The following is a 21,731-nucleotide window of genomic DNA, read 5'->3' on the forward strand; positions in this document are numbered from 1 at the left end:
GAAGGCAAGGTGCTTTACTCAGTCCACCAATTCAAACGTTAATCTCTTCCAGAAACACCCTCACACACACGCTGAGAATAATGTTTGGCCGAATTTCTGGGCATCTGTGGCCTAGTCAAGTTGAAACATAAAATTAACCATTACATGTGCTGAGTCAGAAAATCCTTCCCAATCTTACAGCTCACATATAATAAAATTTTAGCAGAGATTTTCCCAAATTTGACAATAACCCTAAAAATTTACATGGTATTACCAATAACGAATTGTGAAGCTGAAGCAAACTTTTCCAATCAATAATAAAAAAAGTTTATCCACCACAAAAGAAAAGATCGAATTTTTTTTTTATTCTTTCTGTAGAAAATATTACAAAATTGCTGTCAGATGAAGAAGCAAAGAGTATGCAGTCAAGAAATACAGAAGAAAAAAGTATCAAAGGTATATGTCTCGTAGTTAATTTTAAAAAATATTATCTTATTTTCTGGATTTTTTGTTATGTCTGAGGTATTTGTCGGCTTTTTACAATTCGTAATTTCTTGGGAATTTCTTTTTTATTCTAAATAAATCTCCTCTTTCATATTTAATTTTCTGTTTGTAATTCTATATTCTTTTTATTAATGATGGTTCCTGACATTGCTGAGGCCCTTGATGTTTGTCCCTTGACAGACCTACATCATTTCATAGAAGAATTTTTCCAAACTGGTAAGGCCATTGGAGATCTTTCTGGTCCAGTTGTCTCAACCCTGGCTGCACACTAGAATCAGCAGGGGAACTTTTCAAAAACACCAATATCTGTACCTCAACACAGACCAATTAAGTTGGAATCTCTGGAAAAGGGGCATACCATGGTGTTTTCTGAAAGTTCCCCAGTTGAGTCTACTGTAGAGCCAAGGCTAGACACTACTGTTCTAGCCTCATCTCTTCATTTAGCAGATGATGAAACAGAGAGGCAGGGAGAGGCTGGAGTTTGCCATGAGTTACTCAGCTAGTAAGTGGCAGAAGTGACCTCAGACCAGGAATCTCTTAAGCACACACCAGAACTCAATGACAGTACATTCTTTCTTGAATCTTAGGAACAATCACAAATAATATTATAGTAGATTTCTAGTAGCATATATGCACAAAGAGACCAAGAGATGAATGTTTTAAAATCCTGAGGTAGAAAATGTACTATTTACATTCAATTTTCATTCTGCTGCAGCAGAGCAGTTAAGCTCATGGGGTGGTTTAGAGACAAAGGGTAGAATGCGGGGGTTTAAAATCAGATTTAAAGCTACCTGTTGACTTAAATGTCAAGGTCATGCCAGACTAAAATCTCCTGAATATAGGTGCTCTATTTTAAGCAAAATAGTTCATTCTATTTCCATAGCTTCATGTAAAGTTTGTCCTACATTTTTATTTTTTTAAGGCCTTGTGTAGGCCTTATAATTTAGATGAACAAAAGTCACTAGTGCAACCTAGGACTTTGATTTCTATTTAAATTCTCAAATAAGAAATCAGAACAACCTCTCCTTCCCTGGAATCCCATGGTTGGGACTCACTGAACCCTAAAAGTCTTCAATATCTCTTCCAGTATAAAAATTGTTTTTGTTCTCAGTTTGTTTAAGGGATCCATTATTTTTATTAAAATTTGTACATCTATACAGTTTTTAAAAAATTGTTTTACTCCATAAAATAACGCAAGCCTATCATTTCCCTAGCATTAATTATTTCGAGTTAGTATTTATTGGGAGGCTACAATAGGTGGGGCACAGTTGGGTTTTTTTTAACAGTTTGTATTTTTTAAATAGTTTTAAATGGTTTCATTATTGTACATAGCAATGTTTTTTAAATATTTTAATATTCATTAAATGTTGACAGCTAATCCCGTACTGTCTCATTTCACAATGTCTTAGAACATTATGCATGTGTGCCTTTTTTCCAGAGTGAGATTACAAATCTTCAACTTGTTACCAAGCAAGGGCTTGCTGGAAGCCAGTGCTATGGCACCTGGTTTTTGAGAAAAGAAAGGCTTTATTTAGAGGTTAACCAGCCCAAAGTTAGGAAGCCAAGTTTAAAACTGTCTCCCCAATCCAGGGGCCGGGCAGGTTTTAAGGGGTTGAAGGAATGAGGAAGTTTGAAGGATTGGCTAACTCCAAATTAGTATATGGCAGTGAAACTGCTGGATGCCAGACTTTCCTTGTTGAAGGACGTTTCACTTCATAGAAGGCATCTGGAGGGCAAGGTCCTTCTCTCTGCATATGCTCAGCTGACATCCTGTAAGACAGCTTGTAAAACAACTTGAGATAGGGAGATTTGTTTCAGCTGGTTTTAAGCAGTTTCAAACTTTTCAACTACCAAATTATTAAGCACCTAATATCCTGTCTATAAATATTTGTTAGATTGAGTGAATAAAAGCCTAATTTTTAAAAATTCCTATTTATAAAGTTACCTCTGCAGGCAATTTTGTAAAGCATTCATTTCCACAAAGTGAGGAGCAGTCTACACTAATGGAGATGTCACCGCTGATCAGTCACCTGGGAATTACGGTTGATTGTTACTCTTCCTTAACTTACCCCCACACACATTCTTACTTCCGCATCCTCAGCATCTCTTATCTGTCACTTATTTTCCTTTCCTACTGCTGCTGCCTTACCTAGACTCTCATAATCTCTCTCCTGTGCCATTGCTGTAACTTCCCAAACCCTGCCTTCTCCTGTGCTCTCCTCTAATCATTCTTGGTGCTGCTAAATATATTTTTCTAAAATAAAAATCTCTTCTTGTCACACCCTCCCCTCCATCCTTCTCCTCCCCTCCCCCCATGACTCCCACCTGCTGACAAGGGAGAATATAAAGTTGTCCACCATGTGGTCTCCTCTTTCTGTTCATCAGCAGCTCTCACACACCTATACCTCCTGCGCCACAGCCATATTAAACTACTGCGGTTCTTTAAACTCTCATAGAAGCATTGCCCTGCCTGGACTCTCTCTCTCCCCACTGTCTACTTAGCTGTTAACCTCCTTTAAGACACAGCTCAGCAGTAACCTCCTCTGTTGGGCTAGGGCTCAGACCCTTCATACGCATTATACAGACTGGGTCACCAGACCCCTCACATGCCAGGCTGGGTCACCAAACCCCTCCAATGACAGGTTGGGTCACAGACCCCTCCGGTGACAGGCTGGGTCACCAGACCCTTCACATACAGATTGCAAGCTAGGTAATTGGGAAAAGACCCCGGGAGTTGTTAGCAGAGTTGACAAGTTCATTCCAGTGCAAACTCAGTCCTCAGCTTCCTCAGCAGCAGCAGCAGCAACTTACAGCAACAGCCTCCAGCAGTGATGGCAGCCTCTCCGTGCCCCCCCCCCGGGGGCATCCCAGAGGCAGGGGGCCCTGTGGATCAGAGCCACCCATCCTCCATACTTAAGTCTGATAACCCAGGACACCTGGGTGCACATGTTCATCAACAGACAACAGCCAAAGAACACCCGGGTGCACATGCACAGTTATCATTTACATCAAGTGCTCGGTGAGATTCTGAACATCTGAGGGACCCTGACCATTTACCTTCATTTTCCCTACATCCTCTCTGCAGCTTTTCCTAACCACACCCTCTCTGAAGTTACCAAGAGTTGCCCACACCCTCCTTATTTCTCCAACATGTGCTATACATACCAAACCTAACACTGTTTTCTCATGGACTTGTGGTCCATTTCCTTTTCCTGGAGGAAAAGCCCCTGGAGGACAGAGATGGCAACTGATTCGTCTTTGTGTCTGCAGTGTCCAGCTCAGGACTTGGCAGGCATAGTGGCACAGTGAGACATTGCCTTGGCTGTGGAAAGAGCAGCCCCAAGAAAATAAGATTCAATGATAGGAAAGACTTTAATTTGAGAAGGCAGGGAAAGATTGTGCACTCAGAATAGAGCCAGGAAAGGTCTGAATGGGGTACCACAGTCTACGGCCCAGACAAGCAGGGAACAGCGTGGACGCCCTAGGTGAGACAGAGGCGAGCTCTGCCTAAATCAGGGAGGTACACAAAGTGGGAGACAAATGCAGGCAAGCCCTGATTGTCACAGGTAGACCCCGAGTCTATTGCAATGAATCCCATTGTCCAAACTCCTGCAGAATAGCAGGGAGGTGAAGGAGCCCCTGGGATTTTCAATCATTAGAAGGTGCTGACGAAGGAGACATTGGTAAAGTAGATGTTGTAGCAGCCGGAAGGATAAATGGAAATTAGCTGATTAACAAGTCCTAAAGGGCCAGAGCAGAGAGAAGGAGGTTTTTGGAAAAAACTCTCACCTTATTTTTAAATGGGTTAGGAGATTGATGAAAACACCGGAAAATATCTTTTGAATTCAGCAGTTAGGAGTGGGAGCAGGGAAAACGAAACAGATTACACTCAACTTCATTCATCGTGCTCCATTCTCCTGAACAGTGCTCATAAGAAATTTGATGGACGAAAGGCTGAAACTCATGGCTACAATGCACCCCAGCGAATTATCGGCTACCATGCATTAGCATGGAAAAGAGAGAGCTGGCTACACCTCACGATAAGCGGTGAAGTCCTGTACTAACTCAACACCATTTTTCTGTGGCAGGTGGACTGTCCAGGCAGCAGTGAAGATTTGTTTTTGAATTGTGCAAGGAGAAAATATCAGCCCACAGTAATGATAGTGTGACAAAGGAAAATGATCTCTCTTGCTGTTCTTAAAGGGTTATGGGTGCCCTTTGGCTCTGTCTAGTTGCGGAAATTATACACTCATGACAACTGCTAAGCAGCCCCAAACAAAGGAGCCCTAATTCCTATTCTTCTTCTACACTTTGATCTGCAGAAGCAAAAATAGGATGTTGTTGTAATACTGGTCATCACAGGGAAGAAAGGGCTTCAGGCAGGAACATCAGTGGAAAAATATACCACATTTAGATTATAAAAATCTCAGTCAGTACTTTATACAGCATAGACAGAAATAAAATGATGCCTCAACAAATGGGCAAGTGGGCCTGAGCAATTTTTTAACACAAAGCTGTTTCATGGTACTAACAAACGAAGCTTCACTAAAACAGAAATATCCTACATCAATTTGTTCCTCGTTTTAATTAAGAGTGCTGTAAGCAGGTTAAAAGAAGCATCTTCTCTAATTTTTCCAGATAATGATTTTGGATACCGAATTACCATAGTAATGTCTCAATTAACACTTTACACAGTGAAAAAGGAAAATTATGAAAAGATTTTTCAGATTTTTTGGTCCTTATGTAAAACAAGTCCTGGACATTTTAGAATTATGGATAAATGGTAAGAGTTGAGGCACACACTGTTTTGCTGTTATCTTTAGTACCTACAAACCACAGAGATATTGCAAGAAGAAACTGAGTGAAGGTTAAATTTAAAGTCTTCACAAAGACTTTAAACAAGTTCTTTAGAGTTTTAAAAAGATGACCAGTTCTGTAATTAAGCTCTCAGAGAAATAACTGTCTGTAGTCCAACGTAATCACGTATGCAAAAGCATTTGTGAACAATAGCGTGTTTCATACAAAAGGCCCCACTGTTATTATACCATAGGTTTAAAAGTTCTTCTGAAATGTTGAGATTAAATAAAAAATAGAGGCACCAGGAAAAGAGGTGTATACTACATTGTCATCTTTAAATAACTACCTTTCCTATATATAAATACACATATATATTTTAGAATATATATCTATATATTCTCCTACTCAACAAGGAGGGAAAATGGGACAATGAAAAATTCATTCAAATTTAGATGTGATTAGAATCATTCTGTAACTGTCTTCCCAAAACTAGGAAGTAAAAATAAGGTCAATGTATTTTCTACAGATTATTTAGATGCCCAGGGTGTTTAGGTTACGGCAAAAAGAGCTTTATGTTTGAAGTGATGGATATGCTAATTACCCTGGTTTGATCCTTACTCATTGTATACATGTATCCAAATAACACATTGTAGCCCATGAATATGTACCATACAATTATGTGTCAATTAGAAATAAGAATTAAGGGCCGGACCGTGGCTCACTAGAGAGAGTGTGGTGCTGACAACACCAAGTCAAGGGTTAGGATCCCCTTACCAGTCATCTTTAAAAATAATAATAATGATAATAATAATTTGAAAATTGGAATAAAAAAGAGCTTTGAGGTTTTTTAAAAAACCATTATAAAAATCATGCTTTTTCTTTATTTAGCATTATGAATCTGGTCACTTTGCACTTGCCAAAGACAAATATTTAAAGCAAGATTCAAGTGGGTGTGTGTGGAGTGAAGCACTAACCTCTTCCACCACTAATAGAAAAACTATATTAAAGAGATTTAGACATTTAGTGAATTATCTCCACACTGTTAACAACTATAAATATGACGTTGATAATAAAAGGACAGGACTAAGAGAAGAGAGGAGGAAGAGAGGAGAGAGGGAGAAAGAGAGACAAAGAGAGGGAGAGAAGGAGACAGAGACAGAGACAGAGAGATCACTGTGTGCATGTCGGAAGCACCGGCCACATTAAAATTAGAACACAAAATCTTCCAAGCACTGGCACTTGTGCATGGTGGCTGAGGACAGGCATAAAAGCCATCTCAAAGTTCCAAATGGAAGTCTGGCATACAGTTGTTGTTGGTCACAGAATTAACTTTGTCTTCCAAGTGCTAGGAAGGATTTGATTCCCACCTGTAAACAATTTCCAGTGACCTTGGAAAGTGCAGAAGTAAATCAGGACTCCAGACACCTAAGCACACCAATTTTAAGTAACCACTGCATGTCAACATATCAATCAGTTAGAATGCGACCCATCCAAGCTGGTTATGCTTAATCTTAAGTGACAAAAGCAGAATACAAAAGATGTGACCAGTAATTAAAATTGATTATACCTAAGCATAAATGTGGATATATCTCAGAGGTAATTTATAAAGTAAAAACAGTTATATTGAGGCCATAGAATAATAAGGATTTTTTTCTTTGACTTCGTTGTTGTGATTTTTTCCATTTCCAAAATGACAAGGAAAAGTCAAGAGACAAATGATAACCCATGAGAAAATGTTTACAGCTTACATCACAAGGAACTAATATATTTTAAAAACTCTTAAAATTTGGGGGAAAAAAAGGAAAAGATCCCTATAGAAAAAGATTTTAGAAACATAAACAGTTCTCAGGAAAAGAAAGGCCATTGCTTGTTAATGTGGGGAAAAGATGCTCAGACTCAACTCAGAACAAGTGTCATGTATGCACTGAGATATAACTTCTCACATATCAGGTTGGCAGAAATCCAAAAGCTTTACTATTGAGAGCAAAGCGGCACCCTCCTGCATTGCTTCCAGGAGTAAATTACACATGCATTTACGGTTAGACCCAGCAATCTCACTTCTAGGAATCTACCCTGAAGATAGATAAACACTGAACAGCATATTCACATAATTAGTAATTGCAAAATTGTTTGTAATAGCAAAAGATAGGAAACGATGTAAATGTTCACCAATAAGGAACTGACAATAAACTACCCACACAATGAAATATATGCAGTCACAGAAAAGATTTCTAGGTATTGATAAGGGGTAGTTTCCAGTATATATTAAGTGAAAAGAATGCACAACAGTATATATAAAATACTACCTTTTATATGAGAAAGGAGGAAAAATAAGAAAAAAAATATATATATATATAATATATGTGTGTGTTTTTATTTTACTCACTTTTCCAGAACCTTTGGAAAGGTAAATAAGAAATACAGGGCTGGCTGGTTAGCTCAGGTCATTCAAGTGTGGTGTTATAACACCAAGGTCAAGGGTTCAGATCCCTGGACCAGCCAGCCACCAATAAATAAATAAATAAATAAATAAATACTAATAGAGTTAGCTATAGGTGGGTACAGAGTGGGAAACCTGGAGAAGGGATAGGGATAGAAGAAAAACTTTCCTGAATATACCTTTTTATGTAGTTCTGATTTTTAACTCATGTAAATGTTTTATATGTTCAAGAAAAAGATTAAATTAAATCAAAAAAGGGAAAGAAACCCTAAAATTGAGAAGAAATAAAAACAAACTTAATTCTATATCAAATGAGCAACATGTTGACACAAAACAAAAATTTATCTCAAATGACTTTGGACACACATTTGGACTTTACATTTCTTAGTGGGGTACAGTCTAAGGACTAAAAGAATTATAAAAATCTCCTCAAAACTAGCTTAGTATTTATATTGTTATAGTATAGTGGTAATATTAACATTGCAGTTTTGAAGCCCTTTTATATTATCTACTAGGACCAAGCAAATAAACATGTTAATCTTATTTTTTAAAATTCCAGTAAAACAGTCAAGCTAAGCCTCTATTATTAACAATAATTTGTGGGGTACTGAATAAGCAAGTTGATAATGTCCTTGCTATTCTAGGGAAGCAGCAAGGCTGGCATCCCTTTTGCCTACTTCCCCTTTCTCCCTCCCTTTGAGGTCTGACCTTTGATTGAACCCAGGACCCTGGAAGCTTTGTAAATGAGAAACTTATGTTCTTATTTTGTTGATAAGAAGTTAGCTATGAATCTTCAAGTGCCATGGCAGCTGAAAATGTTTTGTTCTATAAATAGATTGGTAGCAGATATAATTGATTTAATCAATACGATTTGTTATTTTCACTGGCTTATAAGAAGGAACCTAAAATAAACTGAGATGCCCTATAGGTCAACAGCCTGCAAGGTACTCCTGATCCCATAAAATAAATCGTGTCTTTCTTCATTTCCCACCGTCTCCCTTTGGGGTACTGGTTGACAACAATAATTTATTGCATGTTATCAAATGGCTAGAAGACAGATTAAAGGTCTTCATCTTAAAGAAACGACTAAGTTTTATAACGATGAATATGCTAATTATCCTGCTTTGATCATCATACATTGTATACATATATTGATATGCAACTCTGTACCCCACAAATATGTGTAATCAATGTTTCAATAAAAAAAAATAAAATTTTCAGTAAAAAAGAAGATATAAATACAAAATCAATATGTTTAAAAAAGCCATAATGTTAAATATTGTTATAATAGTTTTATTAAAATATAATTTACATACCATAAAGTTAACCTTTCTAAAGTGCAATATTCAGTGGATTTTAGTATAGTCACAGAGTTGAGCAACCATCCCCACTATCTAATTTCAGAACATTTTCATCAACCTGAAAGGAAATTCCATATCTATGAGCAGTCACTCCCATTCCCCCTAGCTCCTGGCAACCACTAATCTACTTTCTGTCTCTACAGATTTGCTTATGCTGGACATTTCATATAAATGAAATCATATAATATACGGTCCTTTGTAACAGGCTACTTTGACTTAGCAAAATACACCAAAATTTGTACTAGTTTCCTATTACTGCTGTTACAAATTATCACAAATTGGGTGGCTTAAAACAATAGAAATTTATTCTCTCATAGTTCTTCAGGCCCAAAGTCTGGAATCAAGGTGTCAGCAGGGCCATACTCCTTCCAAACGCTCAAAGGGACAATTCACTTTTTCTCTGTTCCAGAGAATGGTGGCTCCAGGCATTCGTTGGCTTGTGGTCACATCCCCCATATCTGCCACCATGGTCACATTGCCTCTTCCTCTTCCCTGTCTGTCCTCTGTGAGTCTCTTATAAGGATACTTGTCATTGGATTTAGGGCCCACTTGGATAATCCACGATGACCACATCTCAAGATCCTTAACTTAATACATCTGAAAGAATCTCTTTTCCAAATAAGGTAACATTCACATATCCAGTAATTAGGATATGAACGTATCTTTTGGAAGTCTCATTTAACCCACTACAGTCTGTTCTCAAACCCCTCAAATTCACAGCCATCCCACATGAAGAATACATTCACCCCACCACAACATCCTCAAAAGTCTCAACTCACTGCAGCGTTAACTCTAAGTCCAAAATCTCACCCAAATGTCCTCAGCTCAAAAGTTCCAAATTTTCTCACCTAAGTCAAATATAAGTGAGACTCCAGTTATGAGCCATCCTGTGGCAAAATTCGTCTCTATCTGTGGACCTGTGAAATGAGAAAACAAATTACCTTCTTCCAAAAAACAATGGTGGGATAGGCATAGGATAAAATTTATGGATGTTTTCATCCCAAATAGAAGAAAATAGAAGGAATACAGAGGTTATTGGTCCCAAACAAATTTGAAGTTGCAGGGACATTTTCACTAGGTTTCCAGACCTAATAGTAATCCTCTGAGGCTTGCATATCTACAGGCCTCAGCACACATGGCTTCTCTGGTCTCTGCCGCTGTGCCTCTGAGCCCAAGGCTCTGCTCTTGGAATCAGTCTTTCTTTTTCTTGAGGTTAGCACACATTTGTAGCCAAGTGGCTCTATCAGCCCAGTTACTGCTTGCAGAATGGTGGAAGTCCAACAACCTTTTTTCATTTAGTCCAGCCTCTGTTTCTTTCAGTCCAAGCTGATAATGTTCCTGCTTATGTAAAATTCTCAAAAACTGTGTGGGTCTCTTGTGTATGTCATGGAGATTCACACCATTAGATAAGAGGGTTCTTCACAGATCCTTCCCGGATAATCCCATCTCTACTCAGCTTCTGCTGAGATGGTTAATTGAATCCACGAGTCATACGAATATCTCTTTAGCAAAAGGTTGTCCAGCCAGCCACACCCTTGCCTTCTCTTCAGAGCATGCTTTCCTAACACTAAATTTCCTAAGTTTAGCATCTTTTGCAGTCTGGATAGGCTGACAATTTCCCAGATCATTAAATGCTAGTTTCTTTTTGCATAAACAGTTTTATCCTTAATTTATCACTTTCCTCTTGCACTTTGCTATAAGCAGCAAGAAGAAACCAGGCCACACCTTCAATTTTTTGCTTGTAACTCTTCTCAGCTAAATATCCAATTTCATAAGGGCTGGCCCATGGCTCACTTGGGAGAGTTTGGTGATAACACCAAGGCCATGGGTTCAGATCCCTACATAGGGATGGCCGGTTAAGCTCACTTCGGAGAGCATAGTACTGATGACACCGAGTCAAAGGTTAAGATCCCCTTACCGGTCATCTTTTTAAAAAAATTTATAAATAAGTAAATAAATAAATATCGACTTCATCTCTTACAAGTTCTATTTTCCACAAAACTATATAAAAAGAATTCAGCCAAGTTTTCTTTTTTTTTTTTTTCTTGATTTTATTTTATCGATATACAATGTGGTCGATTATTGTGGCCCATTACCGATACCTCCCTTCAGCCAAGTTTTCAAACACTACATAACAAGGATCACCTTCTCTCCAATTTCCAATAAGATGTTCCTCGTTTCCTTTTGAGCCCTCACCAGAAATGCCTTTAATATACATTTCTGCCAGCATTCTGTTTATCATGATATAAATATTCACTAAGGTAATAGAAGCCTTCTCTGCTCTCCTCACTTTTTTCTGAGCCCACATCAAAGGCATGTTTAATAGCCATATTTGTACCAACAATCTCTTCAAGAAAATCTAGGCTTTTTCTATCAGGCTTCTCAAAATTCTTATAGCCTCTACCCATTATCCAAATTCAAGCCACTTCTACATTTTTAGGTATTTGTTACAGCAGTACTCCACTTCCTGGTACCAAGATTAGTATGTATCAGTACTTCATTTGTTTTTATTACCAAGCAATATTTCATTATATGGATATACCACATTGTGTATTTATCCATTCATCAGTTGATGGACATTTGCACTGTTGCCACTTTTTGGATATCATGAATAATGCTGCTATAAACATTTGTGTACAAGGATTTTTTTGTGAAAATATTTTTTTATTTGTCTTGATAATATAACTAGAAGTGGAATTGCTGGGTCATATAGTAAATATGTTTAACATTTTTTAAAATTTATTTTTTATTAGCATATTCACTCTTTATAAATCATACTTATTCTTTCATGTTTAATATTTTGAGTAATAGCCAAAATGTTTTCTAAAGCAGCTGCATCATTCTACAATCCCACCAACTATGTATGGGGCTCAAATTTCTCTACATTCTCATAAGCACTTGTTATTGTCTGCCTTTTTTACGTTAGTCATCCTAGCAGTGATTAAGTGGTATCTCTGTGGTTTTGATTTACATTTCCATAATAACTAATACTGTTTATCTTCTATCTTTTTATGTGCATATTGGCCATTTGTATGTCTTCTATAGAAAAATGTCTGCTCAAATCTTTTTCCCATTTTTTAATTGGGTTTTTAAATTTTTTATTTTTGAATTGTAAGAATTCTGTATATATTCTCAATACAAGTTTATCAGATATATGATTTGAAAGATTTTTTCGTAATGTAAAATAGAAATTGAAAGTCAATATAAACTCATAATTTTTTTGACACATTTTCTACCTCTGCTCATAGATAGAGCCTAAAATCAGTGATATTCAAGTAGATATGAACTCACTCTGATGATTAATCTTATATGTCAAGTTGACTGGATTAAGAAACACCCGGAAAGCTGGTAAAATATTATTTTTGGGTATGCCTGTGAGTCTGTTTCCAGAAGAAATTAGCCTTTGAATCAGTAGACTGAGTAAAGAAGATGCGCCCTCACCAGCATGAACAGGCATCATCCCATTCATTGAAAGACTAAATAAAACAAAAAGGTGAAAAAGGGCAAATTCACTGTCTCTTCTTGAGCTAGGACACCCATCTTCTCCTTCCCTTGGACATCAAAGCTCTTGGTTCTTGGGCCTTCAGATCCAGGACTTACACCAGTGCTCCCTCTCCAATTCTCAGGCCTTCAGCCTGCGACTGAGGGTTGTACCATTGAGTCCCCTGGTTCTCGGGCCTTAGGACTTAGACTGAATTGGACCACCAGCTTTCCTAGTTCTCCAACTTGCTCAGGGCATATTATGGGACTTCCCAGTCTCCATAACTACGTGAGCCAATTCCCCTAATAAATCCTCTCCTATACACATCCACACATGCGTGTGTGTGACCATCCCTTTAACCAAGTAATCAAAGTTAGCATGGCTAGAAATGAAACAATCAGTGAAATTGATATGATGCAAGATGAAATACACAGCATGAACTATGAAGAAACTCTTGCCAAAAAATGTTTAACCTGAATCTAGATAGGACAATCATCCTAACTACCAGTTTATAGGAAATACAAGTGCATCAGTCAGGGTTCCAGAAGGTGGCATGCTCAAATTACTACTCAAAAATGTAGTGCATGGCTGGCTGGCTAGCTCAGTTGGTTAGAGCGTGGTGTTGTAACTCAATCGTCAAGGGTTTGGATCCCTGTACCTGCCAGCTGCCAAAAAAAAAAAAATGTAGTAAAGAGGGTACTTCTGTTCTGGCCAAAATGGAATAGCAAAGACCAGATTTACTCTCCTGCCTGAAATAGCCAAAGAGTGGATAAAATATGTGAAACAACAGTTTGCAAGATACTGTTCATCAGGATGGAGCCAGAGACTGACCCTTTCTCTCACACCCAGGAAAGGAGCATGCCAAAAACACCACTTCCATGTGGGTGGCCCACCACAACCACCACAATAGCCATGGCTGCTGGAAAAGTGGCTAGATGCCACAATCATTATACAGATGGTCCGGCAGCCACTCGAGTGCATTGACACAAGGAGAGTCACCAGCAGAGACCAAAGAAAAGTAGAGGATGACTCTCTCCACAAAGCCCATTCCAAACTGATAGAAGATGCATCTGCTCTACGATCATATTGGGGGACCTGATCACACCTCTCAGCACTGGACAGATCATCTAGGCAACAAATCAACAGAGTAACCATTTTTCTTTTAGAAGGAGAAAAATCTAGGGTAATTAGAGGGGAGAGGTGGAGGGAGAGGAGGATAGGGTGAGACTGGACAAAGTGCATAAAGAATAAGTATGATTTGTAACAATATATGTGCTAGTAATATTGATTTGATCAACATATGTCAACGTTGAACCCCCAAAATATGTATAATCAATTTGATTTAATAAAACTAAAAATTAATTAATTAATTAATCTAATTTAATAAATAAATAAATAATAAAGAGAAAAAAATTGTAAAAAAAGAAAAGGTACTGGACATCAGGTAATGAGGGACAGTAATCCCTGAAAGACAGTATGCCAATTATGAATTATTGCCTCTTGGCTCCAAATTCATCCTTCATTGCCTAGTCAACAAAAACGGAGATAGGCCCTTTAAATAGTTTTCATTTGTCAGCTGACAAAGTGTTAAGCTTTGTCAGCAGAGAGCATAGGAGAGACATTGCAAGAAGAAGTTTTGCTTTCTGGCTCAGGTAGATGTGCTTGCTGAGCAGGACCCTGCAACATATGCATATGCAGCTTCCCCAATGCGAGGCTCCAGCAGCACAGGCAACTGTGTCTACAAAAACACCTACCGTTAACTTTATCCTTAATAGTGGAAGGCTGAATGATTTCCCCTAAGATCAGGAACAAGGCAAGGATGTCTGATCTTATGATTTTTATTCAGCATTGTCCTGGAAATTCTAGCCTGCAAAATAGGTCAAGAAAAATAAATGTAAAAGTTTCCAGACTGGAAAGTAAGAAATACAATGGTCTTACGTGCAGGAAAAATGATCATCTATGTAGAGAAATCTGATGAATCTACAAAAAAAAAGCTACTAGAACTAATAAGTGAATTTTGCAAGGTTGCCAAATACAAGATAAGTTTACAAAAGTCAACTATATTTATACAAGCAATGAATAATTGGAAATCGAAATTTAAAAACAATACCATTTACAATAGCATCAAAAAAATTAAATATTTGGGGATAAATCTGACAAAAGGTTTACCTGTACACTGAAAATTACAAAACACTGCAGAGAGAAATTAAAGAAGATCTAAAAAATGGAGAGATATACCTCATTTATGGATCCAAATACTCAATATTGTTAAGATGTCAATTCTTCCCAAAATGATCTTTAGATTAAATATAATCCCAATCAAAATCCTAGCAGGCTATTATGGAGAAATTGACATACTGATTCTAAAACTCAAATAGAAATGGAAAGGATGTAGAATAGCCAAAACAATTTTGGAAAATAAGAACATATACTATATACTATAGTACATTACCTGATTTCAAGACTAATCAAGACAGCGTAGTATTGTCATAACAGACAAATAGACGAATGGAAAAGAATAGAGCTTCCAGAAATAGACCTACACTTACATAAACAATTGCTTTTCAACAAAGATGCAAAAATAACACAGTGGAGACAGAATAGTCTTTTCAACAAATGGAGACAGAAAAATTAGATATTCATGTGCATCAAAATGAACTTTGTCCATACTTGTAGCATAAACAAAAATTAACTTAAAATTAATTAAAAACCTAAATGTAAAATCTAAAACTATAAAACATCTAGGATCCATACCTTCAGGGTCTTGTGTTAAGTAAACATTTCTTAGATATAACACCAAAATCACAATTCATAAAACAACAAACTGTGAAATCGGACTTCAATTTTAAAAACATCTTCTCTTTGGGGCTCTGTGCCCACAAACTTTTTGTAAGGCATCAATGGTTTCACCATTCTTCCACTCAAGCTTCAACCATAAATTTGATGTTTATTTTTGCTTCAATTTTAGCAGAATTCATGTTGTTCTCAAAGGGGCTCTTTTCAAACTGATGTCTTATCCTCGTTAGTACCTCAAGCTAGATCCTGTTCAGACATGTTATGACAAGTTAGTATGAGTTTATTTTGGTGCAAAAATATTTTGAAATTCATGCATAGTCTTTTTATCATACATATTTTCCACAAATTTTTTGAAGACCGCATGCATGCACGTGCGTGTGCGCATGTGTGTGTGTTTGAGGTAGATGGATGATTCAGCCAGGTCGTATTCTGGAAATGTAGTTAATGAGCCAAGCAAAATTATTAATGAACTTTACTTTGGTAAGGTCTTCTAAAGAAATAAAATGCAGTATTAACTGTCATTTTTAATTGCTGTAACAAATGTTTCTCTACCTTATGTACTAATAGGCATCAAGAAAAAATATAAAATGTAACTTGACTTTGAATATTATAAATAAATAAATTCTTTAAAAAACATTTTCTCTATGAAAGACTTTTTGAAAAGAATAAAGAGACAAGACAAAAACTGGGGGGAAATATTTTCAAAGCATATATTTAGTAAAGGACTTGTATCTAGAAGTAATGAACTCTCAAAACTTAATAACAAGAAACAAACAACCCAATAATAAAATTGGCAATAGGTTTGGGTACATACTTTACCAAAGAGGATGTGTGGGTGATAAAAAAGCACATAAAATGATGTTCAACATCATTAGCCATTAGGAAAGTTCAATTAAAACCATGATAGGATACCACTACATATCTATTGGAAAGTCTAAAACTGAGACTCTCATACTGCTGATGGAACTATAACATGGTGCAATTACTTTCTAATTAAGCTACACAAGCAACTACCATTTGATCTAGCAAATGAGCTCTTGGACATTTATGACAGAGAAATGAAAAATTATGTTTACTCAAAAATCTGTACACAAATGTTCATAGCATCTTTATTCATAATAGTCAAAAAATGGAAAGAGGCTGAGTGGTAGTTTCAGCAGTGCTCCTTGATTTGCTCCTTGGCAGGAGGCCACAGCCAAGCTGCACTGGAGTCCTGTTTCGCAACCAGTATGACAATGATGTCACTGTTTGGAGCCCTTAGGGCAGGATTCATCAAATTGATTATGCAATGGAAGCTGTTAAACAAAGTTCAGCCACAATTGGTCTGAAATCAAAAATCCACGCAGAGTTGATTGCATTGAAGAGGGCACAGTCAGAGCTTGCAGCTCATCAGAAAAAAATTCTCCATGTTGACAACCGTATTGGTATCTCAATTGCAGGGCTTACTGCTGATGCTAGACTGCTATGTAATTTTATGCGCCAGGAGTGTTTGGATTCCAGATTTGTATTTCACAGACCACTTCTAGTGTCTCATCTTGTATCTCCAATTTGAAGCAAGACCCAGATACCAAAACAGCAATATGGTCGGAGACTGTATGGTGTCAGGCTGCTTATTGCTGGTTGTGATGATATGGGCCCTCACATTTTCCAAACCTATCCATCTGCTAACTATTTTGACTACAGAGCTATGTCCATTGGAGCCCATTCTGTCAGTTCATACTTACTTGGAGAGACAAATGTCTGAGTTTATGGAATGTAATTTGAATGAACTGGTTAAACATCGTCTATGTGCCTTAAGGGAGACACTTCCTGCAGGTCAAGATCTAACTACAAAGAATGTTTCCATTGGAATTGTTGGTAAAGATGTGGAGTTCACAATCTACGATGATGATGGTGTGTCTCCATTACTGAAAGGTCTTGAAAAAAGACCACAGAGAAAAACACAGCCTGCTCAACCTGCTAATGAACCTGAAGAAAAGGCCGATGAACCAATGGAGCATTAAGTGATAAACAAGTTTATCAAATATGTAAGAATGCAGGAACAATAATCTTTACTTCGAACCAAAAGATTCAGAATGGTGGAATGGTATGTTTCAGGAATCAGCTGTTTTTCCAAGCAACCTCACTGAAACCATATAATGGGGTACATTTTTCTTTGAGGGGATCTATATAAATCATTTTCTAGAAAGTATAAGTATCTGTACTAATGTTTTTATGTGAAGAAAATAGCGACTTTGCAGTTTTAAAGACAATTGTAAAATAAAGTTGTTTCACCTGCTGTGGAAAAAAAAAAGTGGAAATAACCAGCTGTCCTTCAACAAGTGAATGGTTAAACAAAGTGTGGTACATCCATACCACGGAATATTCTCAGCAATAATAAAAGAACTAACTATTGACAAATGCAACAACTTGGATGAATTTCCAGGAAATTATACTGATTGAAAATAATCCAATCCTAAAGCTTACATACTACATGATTCCATTTATATAACATTGCCAAATGACAAAATTATGGAAATGAAGAATAGATTAGTGGTTGTCATGCATCATGGATGGGGGTGAGGGTAGATGTGGCTATAAAAGAGAAACATAAGGAATCAACCTGGGATGGACCTCTTCTTTATCTTGATTGTATCAATGTCAATATCCTGGCTGTGATGTTTTACTACAGTTGTATAAGATGTTACCACTGGGGGGAACTGTATAAAGAGTATACAAAATCTCTCTGTATTCATTCTTACAGTCACATGTTAATCCACAGTAAGTAACCAAGGATTCATAGAAAAATTATTGATTCCAAGTCTGGGGCAAGAAATACATGAAATGAGCTTGGAACATCTTGTACCATATAGCAAGGAAGCTATTAGATATTACCAGGGTAATGTCAAAAAGACACAGGAGCCAGTCCAAAAAGGCTTCTACTGGCCAAAAAAGGGCAATTTAAAAATCAATAGGAAAAATAACTGCAATGGATTGAAATACATCAAATCTCTCAGTTCACAATGATACTTTTTTTTAAAAGTCCCTGTTTAAGGATGCCAGGGAACCAACTTATTAAAAACTGATAAAATACTCAAACATTTCTCAAGTCTTTTCTATGTGAACTGCAGCACTAGGCAACCAGACAGTAGATAAGGGGAAAATTCTCTTTATGGAAATACTGCAGCTAATAAATTTTACACAATAAATTAGAATCTCACAATTTTGGAACCCCTAATGAACTAATAGTTCTGGCCATCAAGCATCCATGTCTGCTAACATCACAAACTGACAAGCAGTTAGGCTGTGGCTTCTAATGGAAGAAACCAACATCATCCAAGAATGTTCTTGCCAGGACAAATCCAATCTGAATCTGAGCAGGCCTCAAGATCTGAACACCATTTAAAGCAAAGACAAAAAACTGAAGAACATGTTAAATTCCACGTCAGCAATGCAACCAGCAACATCCAGACTACAGAGAACTCCACCAGTTGAACCATCAAGAGTTTTCAACAAATTGCACGAAAAAGGAGAAGGATGGGGCCCTAAAAATTTTTTTAATGTATGAGCCCAGAGAAATGCATGGCATTTATTTGGATCCTGACTCGATTAAACTAACTGTAATAAAAAAAAAAAAAAAAGTTTTTTAACATATATGAGACTGATGGAAATTCAAACACTGATAGATATTTAATGATAATAAAGAATTATTGTTAAATGCTCAGGTGTGATATGGTATGGTTATTACATGTTTTTTTGTTGTTATTGTTTTTTGGCGGCTGGCCAGTACAGGAATTGAACCCTAAACCTTGATGTTATCAGCACCTCATTTTAACCAACTGAACTAACCTGTCAGCCCTTAATATATATATATTTTTAAATCCTTATCTTTTAAAAATATATACCAGAATAGCTACAGATGAAAATAATATGATGCTTGGAAATTGCTTCAAAATTATATGGGAGGGGGAAAGTAACCGGGGGTGTGGCTGGACGTGGCTGGCCAGGGGCTGATGGTTGGTGGAGCTAAGGGGTGGGAACACAGGAGCCTTCTACCCTAATCTGTCTACTTTGGGGTTCTTTTGAGTATATAATACTTCCTTTAGGGTATGCTTTAAAATATACAAGCATTTAGGGAGTATGTTTGAAATGCTCCAAAAAATTATTTAAAAAATAATGAAACATAACCACCAACTGACATGCAAGGATTTTGACTGGATTCTGATTAAAAATAAAACAGCTTTAACACACATTTTTAGAACAATGGAGAGAATTTAAATATGTGCTAAGCATTAGATGGCATGAGAGCATCCCTGTTAATTTTCGTAGATGTGACTATGGTGCTGTAGTGATGCAGGAGAATTCCCTTATCATCAACAGAGGCTTAATGAAGAATTTAACGAGGAAGTGCCACATGTCAGCAACATACTTTCAAAAGTTTCAGCCAAAAAAATCAAAATTGTTATTTGTACACCAATGTTCATAGCAACATTATTCATGATAGCCAAAAGGTAGAAACAACCCAAATTTCCACTGACAGATAAACATACAAACAAAACGTGTATATGCATACTATAGAACATTATTCAGCCTTAAAAAAGGAAGGAAATTCTGGCACATACTACAATATGGATGAACTTTGAAGACACTATGCTAAATAAAATAAGCCAGACGCAAAAGGACAATACAATATTGCATGATTTCATTTATATGAGTTACCTGGAGTAGTCAAACTCATAGAAAAAAAAGGAGAATAGTGGCTGACTAGTGGTTGCCAGGGGCTGGGGTAGGGGGTTGGGGAGTTAATGTTTAATGTGTACAGAATTGGGCCGACCCCGTGGCACACTCGGGAGAGTGCGGCGCTGGGAGCGCAGCACTGCTCCCGCCGTGGGTTCGGATCCTATATAGGGATGGCCGGTGCGCTCACTGGCTGAGCGCGGTACACTGCCGGTCACAAAAAGACAAAAAAAAAAAAAAAATGTGTACAGAATTTCAGTTTGGGAACATGAAAAAGATTGGTAGATGGATTGGTGATGGTTGCACAGCAATGTGAATATACTTAATAATCCTAAACTGTACACTTAAAAATTGTCAAAATTATAAATTTTATGTTATGTATATTTTACAACAATTAATTTTTTTAATCAAGGTAGAGAAATATAAAGCAAAATGACAAAATTCTAACAATTGTCAAAGATAGTTGGTGGATCTATGAGTCCCTACTGTACTCTTTCAACTTTTGTATATTAGAAAACTCCCATAATAAATAACTCTTGAATTCTTAAGAAAAGCAAAAATGTTGACGCAAGGGAAAGAGAGAAAAAAGAAGTAGCAAGAAAACAAGAGAGGAAGAAAAGAAACAGAAGATTCCCTTTGTTTGTGATGCCGGTCATTACAAGACTAAGATACCCTATCACAGACTCCCTTAGGTATGCACCCTGGAGAGCAGGTGCTCTTCAGCTCATACCTGTGGAAACTACACAAACACGCCCCAGCAATGGCATCTCCATGTAGGACCACAGCAGAAGGCTGTGCAGGTTTTGCCGTGCACAGGGGACCATGTAGTACACACTGCAGATTGATACATATATATTATAACAGTTTTCCAATAGAGAGAATCTACAGGCTCACAGAGACCCTGTAAAGTGAGGTTGACATTGAGAGAAAAGGAAATGAACAAATATTCAGGTCCTAAAGGGCTAAAGGTTGGAATTGAATATTATATAGTATTGTTTTAGTTAACAAAGACACTTTGTGCTGAAGCATAATAAAAAGATTTTTCATATGGAAACATTTGGTATGATTTCATATTACTTTTATGTCTGTTTCTTAAAAAAGAAAATAACATTTCTAAAGAGCTATGTTTAATAAATAAGTTGTATTTTTCATATCATCACTAATGTTGAAAATCACAGGTCTAGACTCAGCATGTTTTAGTTTGGGGTTTTTTTAACATCCTAATTTTTTTTTTTTTCCCCAAAAAGCAGTAGCCATTTTACTTATTTTTTTTTAAAGAAAATGAAATTTTATAAATATTATTTTTTACATACTAGGATGTTGTTGTGGAGCAGTTGGGAGGGAGGGGGAGAGGGAAAAGGGGATGGAAATGGGATGGAAGGAGGAGGAGGAGGAGGAGGGGTGGGATTGAGGCCTGTGGCACCCCCCACATTCCCACAGGGGAGACCGGGGGCTTCCAGTGGTTGATTGATCATTGCTGGGCTGGGTGCAGATGTCAGGGGGTGTTGCAAAAGTCCTTCCCCCCCACCACCCCAGCGCAGGAACCCAGGGTCCTTCTTGCTGCAGCTTGGTGGTCGTCGCTGCGCTGGTTGCACATGTCGGGGGGTGTGGCTGAGGCCCACGTCCCCCACCCTCACGATTGGTTGGGGGTGTCATG

The 21,731-nt window shown here is 37.3% G+C and overlaps 1 pseudogene; it reads left to right on the top strand.

Annotated features, from left to right (window-relative positions):
• LOC134363650 (proteasome subunit alpha type-1-like) overlaps positions 1-17,361 on the top strand; it is a 34,376-nt pseudogene extending 17,015 nt beyond the window's left edge.
• Positions 17,362-21,731: the final 4,370 nt, after the last annotated feature.

This window comes from Cynocephalus volans, chromosome 15, assembly GCF_027409185.1.
Source record: "Cynocephalus volans isolate mCynVol1 chromosome 15, mCynVol1.pri, whole genome shotgun sequence".
Lineage (NCBI taxonomy): Eukaryota > Metazoa > Chordata > Mammalia > Dermoptera > Cynocephalidae > Cynocephalus > Cynocephalus volans.